Below are 11,944 nucleotides of genomic sequence, written 5' to 3' on the forward strand. Positions count from 1 at the left end.
ACTCCTCATTGTTTTTACAGATACAGGCTAACATGTCTGCCCCTTTGAGACTATTCGGTGAATGCTATTCAAAGGTCACTATTTTCCTTCAAGTAGTTTGTTCACAGATGTCACAAAGATGATTCAAACATACTTTGTATTGGACAAATGCAATGTATTAACACAGTGGCAAGATACTAGTGAAGTTTCTCAGACACATGTGATTAATACATTTTCTGTTATTTTTATCAATTCCTTTATGCCATTTTTCTTTTTCTTTTTTCTTTTTTTGGTTGTTTTTATTAATTATTGATTTTTTTTCTCCAAAATGAAAAGCATAAAACATGGTGATCTGATGCAGCTATCAAAGGAATCTCACTTTTTAGCTTTACAAAATAATCATGTTATGCTTTACTTCCTTAGAACTAAATGTTCCCATATGAGGACTGAAGGAGGAAAGCTAATTCAGAAAACACATATTCTCTGTACACAAGCCCAGATCTAGAAGAATATCTCCATTTGAACCAAGCACAGTTCAGAAAACTGGACATGTGTGCTTCAGCATGAATATTCCTTTGAATAAGCTGCTTAAGAGACTATTCTTGAAAAATAAAAGGAAGGAAGTTAGTCAGATACACATATTTATTGCCTTTAATAAAAATATTTGTCATTCAATTAGAAAACTCCAAGATTTTCTATTATTCAATAGCCATTCAAGACCAAAAACGTTTGTACTGCGTATGACTCCTGAAGATTTTATGTAGAAAGCCAGGTTTACTAAATAGTGATAGAAATGTAGCCGTGTTAGTCTGGGGTAGCTGAAGCAAAATGCAGGACAATGTAGCACTTTAAAGACTAACAAGATGGTTTATTAGATGATGAGCTTTCGTGGGCCAGACCCACTTCCTCAGATCACCACGAAACCATCTTGTTAGTCTTTAAAGTGCTACAGGTTTCCTAAACATTCAGAAAACCAAATTGCAAGCTAAATATCTCCCAGACATCACACTGATGTTTATAGAGTTGGAAATATCTCATGAGAACTACATTTGAAGACCCATGGAGTTGAAATATATGCTACACACAGGTACTTGCATACAGGTAGAGGAGATTTTAATACATTCAAAACTGTCTAAGATTTTTATCTAAGAGAAATTTGTTTAATTACCTGTGCTAAATGTAATTGAAGTCTCTATCATCATTTTCTAATTGAAACTTACATTTTCTCCTTTTTGTTTGTTTTGATTGCACATGAATTTGCAGCATCTAATAAACAGTATTTTAATGGAGGTTTGTACATATCTATATAGGGAATAAGCAACTCACTGAAATATGAAGCCGTGCTGCCTTTATCAGGTTCTATTGAGTTCATAGCTTATGAAAGCAAAGTGCAAATGATTTTTGTCACCAAAACTTCAAGATGAAACCAGGTCCCCACAACTCAAAATTTTCTTGTTAATTTACATAAACTCACTCGGGCACATCAAATGAAGTTGTCATTGTATTCATGGAAATTTTACACTCCTCAGCCTTACTATTAGTAGCACAATGGCCTTTTAAAGCGACCTTAGTGTATTACAGAAACCTGGTGGGATGGGACGCATGATTGGAATGTTGGTATGGAAGGGGGGTACGGCTTGCTCAGGAAGGACAGACAGGGGAAAAAAGGAGGAGGGGTTGCCTTGTATATTAAAAATGTACACACTTGGACTGAAGTGGAGATGAACGTAGGAGATAGCTGTGTAGAGAGTCTCTGGGTTAAGCTAAAAGGGGTAAAAAACGAGGGTGATATCATGCTAGGAGTCTACTACAGGCCACCTAGCCAGGTGGAAGAGGTGGATGAGGCCTTTTTTAAACAATTAACAAAACTATCCAAAGCCCAAGATTTGGTGGTGATGGGGGACTTCAACTATCCAGACTTATGTTGGGAAACTAAGACAGCGAGGCACAGGCTATCCAATAAGTTTCTGGACTGCATTGGAGACAACTTTCTGTTTCAGAAGGTTGAAAAAGCTACCAGAGGAGAAGCTGTTCTGGATTTGGTTTTAACAAATAGGGAGAAACTAGTTGAGAACTTGAAAGTGGAAGACAGTATAGGGGACAGTGATCACGAAATAATAGAGTTCATGATCTTAAGGAAAGGTAGAAGGGAGACCAGCACAATTGAGGTAATGGATTTCAGGAAGGCAGATTTTGATAAGCTCAGAGAACTTGTAGGTAAGGTCCCATGGGAAGCAAGACTGAAGGGAAAAACAACTGAGGAGAGTTGGAAGTATTTCAAAGGGATGTTGTTAAGGGCCCAAAAGCAAACAATTCCGCTGTGTAGGAAAGATAGAAAATATGGCAAAAGACCAGCTTGGCTTAACAAGGAGATCTTGCATGATCTCAAAATAAAAAAGGAGTCATATAAAAAATGGAAACTAGGACAACTAACAAAGGATGAATATAGGCAAGCAACACGGGAATGCAGGGGCAAGATTAGAAAGGCAAAGGCACAAAATGAGATCAAACTAGCTACAGGCATAAAGGGAAACAAGAAGACCTTTTATAAATACATTAAAAGGAAGAGGAAGATCAAGGAAAGGGTAGGCCCACTGCTTAGTGAGGAGGGAGAAGCAGTAACAGGGAACTTGGAAATGGCGGAGATGCTCAATGACTTCTTTGTTTCGGTCTTCACCGAGAAGTCTGGAGGTGTGCCTAACGTAGTGAATACAAGCAGAGAGAGGGTAAGTTTAGAAGATAGGATACACAAAGAACAAGTTAAAAATCACTTAGGAAAGTTAGATGTCAGCAAGTCACCAGGTCCTGATGAAATGCATCCCAGGATACTCAAGGAGCTGATAGAGGAGGTATCTGAGCCTTTAGCTATGATCTTTGAAAAATCATGGCAGACAGGGGAGATTCCAGAAGACTGGAAAAGGGCAAATATTGTGCCCATCTATAAAAAGGGGAATAAGAACAACCCAGGAAACTACAGACCGGTCAGTTTAACGTCTGTCCCAGGGAAGGTAATGGAGCAGGTAATTAAGGAAATCATATGCTAACACTTGGAAAGTAATAAAGTGATAGGGAATAGCCAGCAGGGGTTTGTGAAGAACAAGTCATGCCAAACTAATCTGATAGCTTTCTTTGATAAGATAACGAGCCTTGTGGATAAGGGAGAAGCGGTGGATGTCATATACCTAGACTTTAGTAAGGCATTTGATACGGTCTCGCATGATATTCTTATTGATAAACTAGGCAAATATAACTTAGATAGGGCTACGATAAGGTGGGTGCATAATTGGCTGGATAACCGTAGTCAGAGAGTTGTTGTTAACGGTTCTAAATCCTGCGGGAAAGGGATAACAAGTGAAGTTCCTCAAGGGTCTGTTTTGGGACCCGTACTGTTCAATATCTTCATCAATGATGTAGATATTGGGATAGAGAGTACGCTTATTAAGTTTGCAGATGATACCAAACTGGGTGGGGTTGCAACTTCTTTGGAGGATAGGGACATAATTCAAAATGACCTTAGCAAGTTAGAGAAATGGTCAGAGGTAAACAGGATGAGGTTTAATAAAGAGAAATGCAAAGTGCTCCACTTAGGAAGGAACAATCAGTTCCATACATACAAGATGGGAAGCGACTGTCTAGGAAGGAGCATGGCGGAAAGGGATCTAGGGGTCATAGTGGACCACAAGTTGAATATGAGTCAACAGTGTGATGCTGTTGCAAAAAAGCAAATATGATTCTAGGTTGTATCAACAGGTGTGTTGTAAGCAAAACTCGTGAAGTCATTCTGCCGCTCTACTCTGCACTAGTTAGGCCTCAACTGGAGTACTGTGTCCAGTTCTGGGCGCCACATTTCAAGAAAGATGTGGAGAAATTGGAAAGGGTACAGAGAAGAGCGACAAGAATGATTAAAGGTTTAGAGAACATGACCTATGAAGCCAGGCTTCATGAACTGGGCTTGTTTAGTTTGGAAAAAAGAAGATTAAGGGGGGACATGATAGCGGTTTTCAAATATCTAAAAGGGTATCACAAGGAAGAAGGCGAAAATTTGTTCCTCTTGGTTTCTGAGGACAGGACAAGGAGTAATGGGCTTAAAGTGCAGCAGGGGAGGTTTAGATTGGACATTAGGAAAAAATTCCTAACTGTCAGGGTGGTCAAATATTGGAATAAATTGCCAATGGAGGTGGTGGAATCTCCCTCTCTGGAGATATTTAAGAACAGGTTAGATAGACATCTGTCAGGGATGGTGTAGACGGAGCTTGGTCCTGCCTTGAGGGCGGGGGGCTGGACTCGATGACCTCTTGAGGTCCCTTCCAGTCCTATTATTCAATGATTCTATACATTTGAACACACTCCACTTTCTTCAGAGCCTGGCATTTCCCCGCTCCTTTCCCGATGACTTCTCCGGGTGCTTCTCCTTTTTCCATCCACTTCCCTCTTCAGACTGATGACTCCTTTCTGTTTGTTTCAGTTGTCTGTCCTTTCTCCATGCTGCCTTACGCTGCCTACATCCACTGCCAGCATAACTCTCAATTTTTAATTGCTTTTTCTTAGTTCTCTTACTGCTGAATCTATTTTGGGCCCTAATCTAGGAGAGCACTCAAGTGCATGCTACTTTGCTGAGGACAGTGCTCAAGTACATCCTTAATTTTAAGCATGTGCTAAAGTATCATTAATGGCACTTAGTGCTTAAGTGTTGTGGTGTGCCAGTGATACTTCCCAGTTAAGGGGTTGTAGTGCACACACAAAGCTGAGCCTTTGAAAGGGTCCAAAGAGGAGAAATATATATGTTACTCTGACGGAGGCTAGGGGGCAGCAAGTAGTTCTTCCCTGTGACTATTGCAACTTATGCTATTAAAACACTGTGTTTTAATTATTAGCCAGTAAAAGTTTTTAACCAATCAGGATGCTTTTACTATGTTATTAACTAATTGTAAAATACTTGGCCAGTTATTTTGCCCTGTAATAATGCTGATTAGTAATTTGGCCCCCTGAACCTCTAAGTAGCAAGCATCACTGAGGTATTACATATTCACATGTTCATGAGGTTTACTGTGCCTGCAAAAAATGGGGGAGAGTGATGGTACTATTCAGTAATAAGGGCAGAAGAGGGGAAAATTCTTTTCTGGCTTTTCATCATGGCTCATTATATAATGCTGCATTGTGGAGATTTCTTGCCAAATATCTCAGAAAGTTTGGCAAATGTAAATGATTTAACTCTCACAAGTCTACATAAAGTGTTGATGCAGTGAAATTAATGGCAGATAATTGTAAAAAGAAAAGAAAAAAGAAAAAATAGTGTACAAAGTATAGTAGACCTGTGGAATTCAGCACTTCAAGAGGTTGGATCAAATACTGTTTTGTAGTTTAATAAAAACAGGGACTTATATGAGTACCTGGCCCTTCAAGGCCTCCTGATGGAGTCCTCGTGGTCCTACCACACTGCCCAGAAAGGGAGCAGTGGAGGTGCGTTCAGACAAATGAAGAGATACCAAGGCAAATACACTCAGTGTCTATTCTTGACTCTCTAACAATACAGGCCTATATGGCAAGGATTCTAGTACCTTTGCTAACTATCTACAAGCAATGGCCCTGCTCCCCATTTCCGTATTCTTCCCGTATGTCCTTAATGGCTGCTTTCAAATCAACCTGACTGCTGCTAGAGCATTTCTCAAATGCGGCCTTGTATGTAGCCACCAGCTGATTTTTAGTGGTGCGACCTTGACATCCTACAAAACAAGGGTGGAGATTAGAGGCAGCATGGGGTGGTGATGTCCTGCCTAACCATGTAGGTTGATAGTAGATGGGGACATAATTTAAATGTTTGGCTGCCCCCAGATCAGTTTGAGTCTCAGTCCTCCTGCTCAGGCGCCTCCCCTTACTCTATTTCTCCTGGAAAACAGCAGCCTTCTCTGCAGTGCTGTGCTGTTGCTCCTGAACAGCTGTTACCAAGGGCAGCACAATGTGCCATCTTGGTGTTAGTGCTGGTGCTGCTAGCAGGGATTGGGGCCCTCAGTGTGCCACCTCCTCAGGGGCTTTGGGAAGTACTCCTGAAGACAGGTGGGGCCAGTGTGTGCAGCACCACGGTAGCAGAGGTATTTGGTCGCCAAGGTGCTTCCCAGCTCAGGCATGGTTAGGAGGAGCCTGGGTCTCCACAAGGGATCAGTGTGTTCCTGACCCACCTTCCTAGGACCAGGCTTGGGAGGCAGGGACAGAGAGACAGGTTTGTCAAAGTGGCGAAGCAAGAGTTGTTGTGTTGAGACCCCAAAAATGTGTTGAGAACCCAAAATTAAGAATGGCACCCCTAAGAGGTCATGTAACACAATAGATCAGTATCATAGCAGGACTCCTACGGGCACAGTATCAAACAAATTCATTAAAGTGAAGGCACATTCTGGCTCCTGTGCTAATTCCCATGTAAAGAATTCAAGGTACTACTTTGAAAAGGTGTGAAAAAGTAGGTAGTTTTGGGAGGAAAGATCAGATTGTCAGGAACTCTAACATGTGTTCCTCAGGTGAGGAACAAAAAATCTCCAAAAACGAATGGACATGAGGAAAAGTAGTGCAGATATAATTAAAAGAATGTTCTTTGAGAAAATATTGAGTAGTTTCTCTGAGTTAATGTAATATGAGAGTGATTAGTATGTACAGAGGAGAAATATAAAAAAGAAAAACCACAGAGCAAGAAAATGACTAAGGGATCAAGCTCCCTTGGGAGGCATTTTGAGTTATTTATGCTGTTTCGGTAGTAAAAAGAGCCCATTCATTAATTTTCTGTGAGCTTGAGTTTGTTATGCATGTGTGTGAATCTGTGGTTACGTCTACACTGCCTCTCTTTTGCAGAAGAGGCAATGCAAATGAAGTGCTCAGTAGGAACTTCTCACACTTTGTTTGCATATTCTCTTCCAATGCTGTTTGCAGAAGAGGTTTTTGTACACACAAAAAAGCAGTGTATACAGGTCCATTTAACGCAAAAAAACCATTTTGTGTCAGAACCTGTAAACCTCATTTTTTGAGGAATAAGGGTTCTTGTACAAAAGGGGGGTTTTGCACAAAATGGACTTATCTACGCTGCTTTTTTTGCGCAAAAACCTCTTCCGCAAACCGCATCGGAAGAGCATATGCAAATGAAGTGAGAGAAGTTGCTAATGAGCTCTTCATTTGCCTTGCCTCTTCCACAAAAGAGGTAGTGTAAATGTAGCACCTGACTCAGAGGTTTTTTGTGGAAAAACAGCCATTTTTTCCAAAGAAACTTCACTTACATCCACACTGCAAGCGTGTTCTTTCAAAAAAAAAAAAAAAAAAAAAAAAAGGCTTTTTTTCTAACATTGGTAAACCTCTTTCTGTGAGGAAGAAGCCTTTTTCCAAAAGGCCTCCTGGCCTCCCTGCTATGCCCATTCTTCCTCCTCCTGCCCCCAAGAGATGCCTCTGCTCCCTATCCAAGCACTACCTATGCCCAATGCCCATGCCCAAGTGATGCCCATGCCCTTTCACCCTGCCCTGTCCTGCCCTGCCATCCCTGAACCCACTTTAGCCTCTTCCTCCCCGCCTGCCCACCCTCCTGTGGTCCAAGGACCCACCCAACCCCAAGTCCAAGGAGGTCCCCACACCCAAGGTGGCACATCTAGCTGGCCCCAATGCCACTCTAAACCCCCACCCTCCAGGTTAGGAGCCTCCCTCTCTTCTCCCCCCTTTTCTTCTATAACACAAATACAAAGTTTGTTTTCTTCAAAAACAAACAGATGTGTTTATTAAGAGTTCAGGGAAGGGGCGAAGGGAGGGGTTGTGGTGGGAAAGAGATAGTTAGTGCAGCAAGCTAGAGGCCCCTAGAGGGGATGCCCCGGGGAGAGTTACTGGGGCCCTTGAGAGAAACTCTCCCTAAGGGCTTCCTGGATGGGCACCCCGGCCTAATGGGCCTGTCAGACGGCAGCTGTCTATGGCTGCTCGAAGGGTCTCCCCTTGTGGCTGATGTCTGCCCCCCACCCCAGCAGGAAGGCCTCCCCCTTTCTCTCTACAATGTTGTGGAGGACACAGTATGCCAACACCACCTCGGGGATCAGGAAGCACCTGAACCATGCCTTGAGGCCAATGGCACACTACACCTGGATTGTGGCCTGGTTCAGGTGGGCATTGAATTGGTCCCTGCTGGGGTCCAGGTGGCTGGTATAAAACTTCATTAGCCATGGCATCAGGAGGTAGGCCATGTCCCACATGATGCACAGTGGCATCTGCAAGTTCCCAACCGCAAAGTCCCGGTGTGGGAAGAATGCGCCCACCTCCAACTTCCATTATAGGCTGGAATTTTGAAAAATCCGGGCATCATATGCCTTGCCCAAACACCTGAGAAAAATGTCCATGAACTGTCCACAGTGGTCGACCAGGGCCTGCAGCACCATAGAAAAGTAGCCCCTGCGATGTATGTATTGGGCTGCTGGATGTTGAGGTGTATGGATCAGGATGTGGGTCCTATCAATCGCTCCTCTGCAGTTCAGGAACCCCAGGACAACAAATCTGGCCACGATTGGATCCAGGTCTCCCATAGCAGGATGGAATTGGTGGCCCTCACAATCTGCAGAAGGAGACAAACAAACACACAAAACAAAGAATGAGAGGGGGAGTGTCTGAGCCCCTGGGAGGTGCCCACCTCTCTCCCATCCCCTCCTCTCCAAACACCCCAGGAGCCACCCCCTATGAGGTCACCCTTCCCCCCCCAGCATCAGAGCTGTGTGAGGGTGGGACTGCAAAACCCCCTGAGGATGTGACTTACTCTCCACCCCCCACACCTCCCAACACCCTTTTCCCAAGGGTCCTCCTTTTCCCAGGACTCCTGCCCTCCCCCCTGCAAGGACTGCAGCCTGAGAGCGCCTTACATCTATGAGGAGGGCCCCGATGGTGGACTTCCCCACACCAAACTGGTTGCCCACCAACTGGTAGCTGTCTGGGGTGGCGAGCTTCCAGATGGCGACAGCGACCCGCAGGTGGGTGCTGCATCATCAGGTGGTCTTCTGCATGTGGAAGTTTTGGAGCTATCACTGGTCGTCCCACCACTCCATGACCAACCAGTCCCACCAGTCGGAACTAGTGTCCAGCTTCCAGAAATACCTCTTCACTGAGGGTTGTGGTAGCAAGGGTGTTGCTCCCACACCCAGGGAGAGGGTCCCCAGAATGAGCTTGGGGTCAAGCTCAGTCAGGACCAGGAAGGCAGCAGGCACAAAATACTGCAGAAACTGCAGCATGGCCGTGTGGGGCCATCACATGCCTCGGGGAAGCTCTGGCTCCATGGCACAAGGGAAACAGCTGTGGCATCCAAAAAAGCTGGGCAACCCACAGCAGGCACCACGAGAGCTTCGCTGTCCCTTGAAGAGGTAGACAAGCACGCAGAAGAAGCAGAGAAACAGCTGTCCTTGGGGGTGGGGGAGCCTTTAATTGCTTGTCTCTGATAAGCTCCAGCACCAGCACTCAGAAGCAACTGGTGACCTAAAACCCTGCCTGAAATGGTTCTGTGTGGCCTTTTGTGTGAGAGAGCATCCAATCAGTCTGGACGCTATCTTTCAAAAAAGCAAATTGCTTTTTCGATGTGCTTTGGCAGTGTGGACACTTTCTTTTGAAAGAAGTTTTTCTGGAAGATCTCTTCCAGAAAAGCTTCTTCCAAAAGAAGCCTGCAGTCTGGATGTAGCCAGAGAAGCATGGCATTTGCAGAAGGTAATAATCAGAGAAGAAGAGCTCCTTGCAGCTTGAGAGTTTGAGTCTTTCACCCACAGAAACGGGTCCCACCTTGTGGATTACAGACATTTTGAGGATGTTTGGCAGAGAACTAATAAAACCTATCCCCTCCAAAACTCACAAATCATCAGTGTAAGCAAAACGAAAATGAAAAGCAGCTCAGAACTATGTTATCAGCAAGAGTCACACACCTAAGTAACAAGATAATGTCTCCCGTTCATGCAGAATAATCACTTCTTTTATAATAGAGTTGTTTTCTGTTTAAAAATAACAACAAAAACACCCTCCTCTGATGCTGTGAGGTATAAATTATTCCTTGTATGGCTCTTTGCTCTGTACAGCACTGTGGAGGCTTTCATTTTTAAACCATTGTAGGAGATCGTACAGTGTACAAGTATCAGAACGCCACATGAATTAAGCAAAATTTTAGTTCAGAAAAAGCAACGTGATCACTTCAACGTTAATACTTCAGATTGTGTAACTTCATTTTTGTTTGGCATCATTGCCATGTTTGTAATAGCTGCAGTAATTTCTGTAAATTACTCCAAGCTGTAAGGCAAAACAAAATAAACATAAAAGAAGCCAATGCCAGTCCATAAAGTGGCCAGCAGGGGATGCAGTAAGAGCACAATGGCTAAACTTTCCTTTTTCACTGAAACAAAACCTTAGAAACACATACAGTACATCTCCACCTCCTTGCTACTCAAATCCCCACTAGGATTAAATATCATGCTTGCTGTAGCTGGTGATGCTAAAATGTTTCAATAGAGAAATTTGTTATATAAGTTTTGTTCTCCATCCCCCATTCCCATAACATATTTAACCTTACGTTTGTGAAGTTAATGACATTGATTAGGTTGGAATATTCTTTTAGAGTTAAGGATCAAATCTTATCTTAATTGTGTGGCAGCGGTAGCCTGCCTTAATGGAGGGAAAGGAAAGTTAGCCATAAAGAAGATGCAGAGAAAGATAAAACTTCTTTTTCATCAGTTTTGCAACCTTCCAGGATGAAATCAACAGTGGAAACAGCGAATTATTTTAAGCTACTAGTTGTTTAGCTATTGTAAAGTCACTACAGTCTAACTATTATGTAATGGATTGTTTAAACACAAGCATTTCTCTGTTACTGCATAATACTGACATAAATTACTGCAGCACGAGTTCAAGGGTTTGAATATTCCAACCATTATTTAAAGTAAATATTATTTTTTTATAAATAACATACACCTGAGAAATACTTATATTTACAATGGAATATTAAGCAGAGCTCTTATAATACCACTTTGTAGATCAATATTAACCTTTATAAAGAGAACTTATCTAGTCTATACACAAATGAACCATTGTAAATTTGATTACAGATGTCCTGAATCTGAATTCTTGAGGATGAAATGAGTAACCCCATAACTAATGCAAACCGATATGGTCACTCTTCATGCTACAACAAATTGGAGCATGTTTGAAAAAATGGTCCCACTTCTGAAACACTGAAAACTCCCCTTAGTTGGGGAGAAAAAGAATTTTGCCTAAGATAGAGGTTCAGGGTTTAGCCTACCAAATCTGTACACTGTGTTAGGGTGTGTCTAGACCACAGGGTTTTTTCAAAAAAAGTGGCCTTTTTTGAAAAAACTTCCCCTGTGTCTAGACTGCTGTTGCGGTCTTTCGAAAGTAAATCAAAAGAACACAACAGCTTTTTCGACTGCGGAAAACCTCGTTTTAGGAGGAATGATGCCTTTTTTCAAGAGTGCTCTTTCGAAAAAAGGCGCTATGTAATACAAACTGTGCTTTTTCGAAAGAGCATCCAGACTGCCTGGGTGCTCTCTTTCGAAAAAGAGGCTTGCTTTTTCAAAAGTACTGGTTGTAGTCTCATAGACTCATAGACTTTAAGGTCAGAAGGGACCATTATGATCATCTAGTCTGACCCCCTGCACAGTGCAGGCCACAGAATCTTGCCCACCCCTCTTAGAATAATCCTCTCACCTATGTCTCAGATATTGAAGCCTTCAAATACTTTGAAGGCCCCAACATGCAGAGAGTCCTTCAGCTGTGATCTGTGCCCAATGCTACCGAGGAAGGCGAAAAACCTCCAGGGCCTCTGCCAATCTACCCTGGAGGAAAATTCCTTCCTGACCCCAAATATGGCAAACAGCTAAACCCTGAGCATGTGGGCAAGACTCACCAGCCAGACACCCAGAAAGTTCCCTATAATGAATGGTCAATTAGTTACCAAGATCATGTTATTTCATCC

Source organism: Pelodiscus sinensis, chromosome 14, assembly GCF_049634645.1.
Source record: "Pelodiscus sinensis isolate JC-2024 chromosome 14, ASM4963464v1, whole genome shotgun sequence".
Lineage (NCBI taxonomy): Eukaryota > Metazoa > Chordata > Testudines > Trionychidae > Pelodiscus > Pelodiscus sinensis.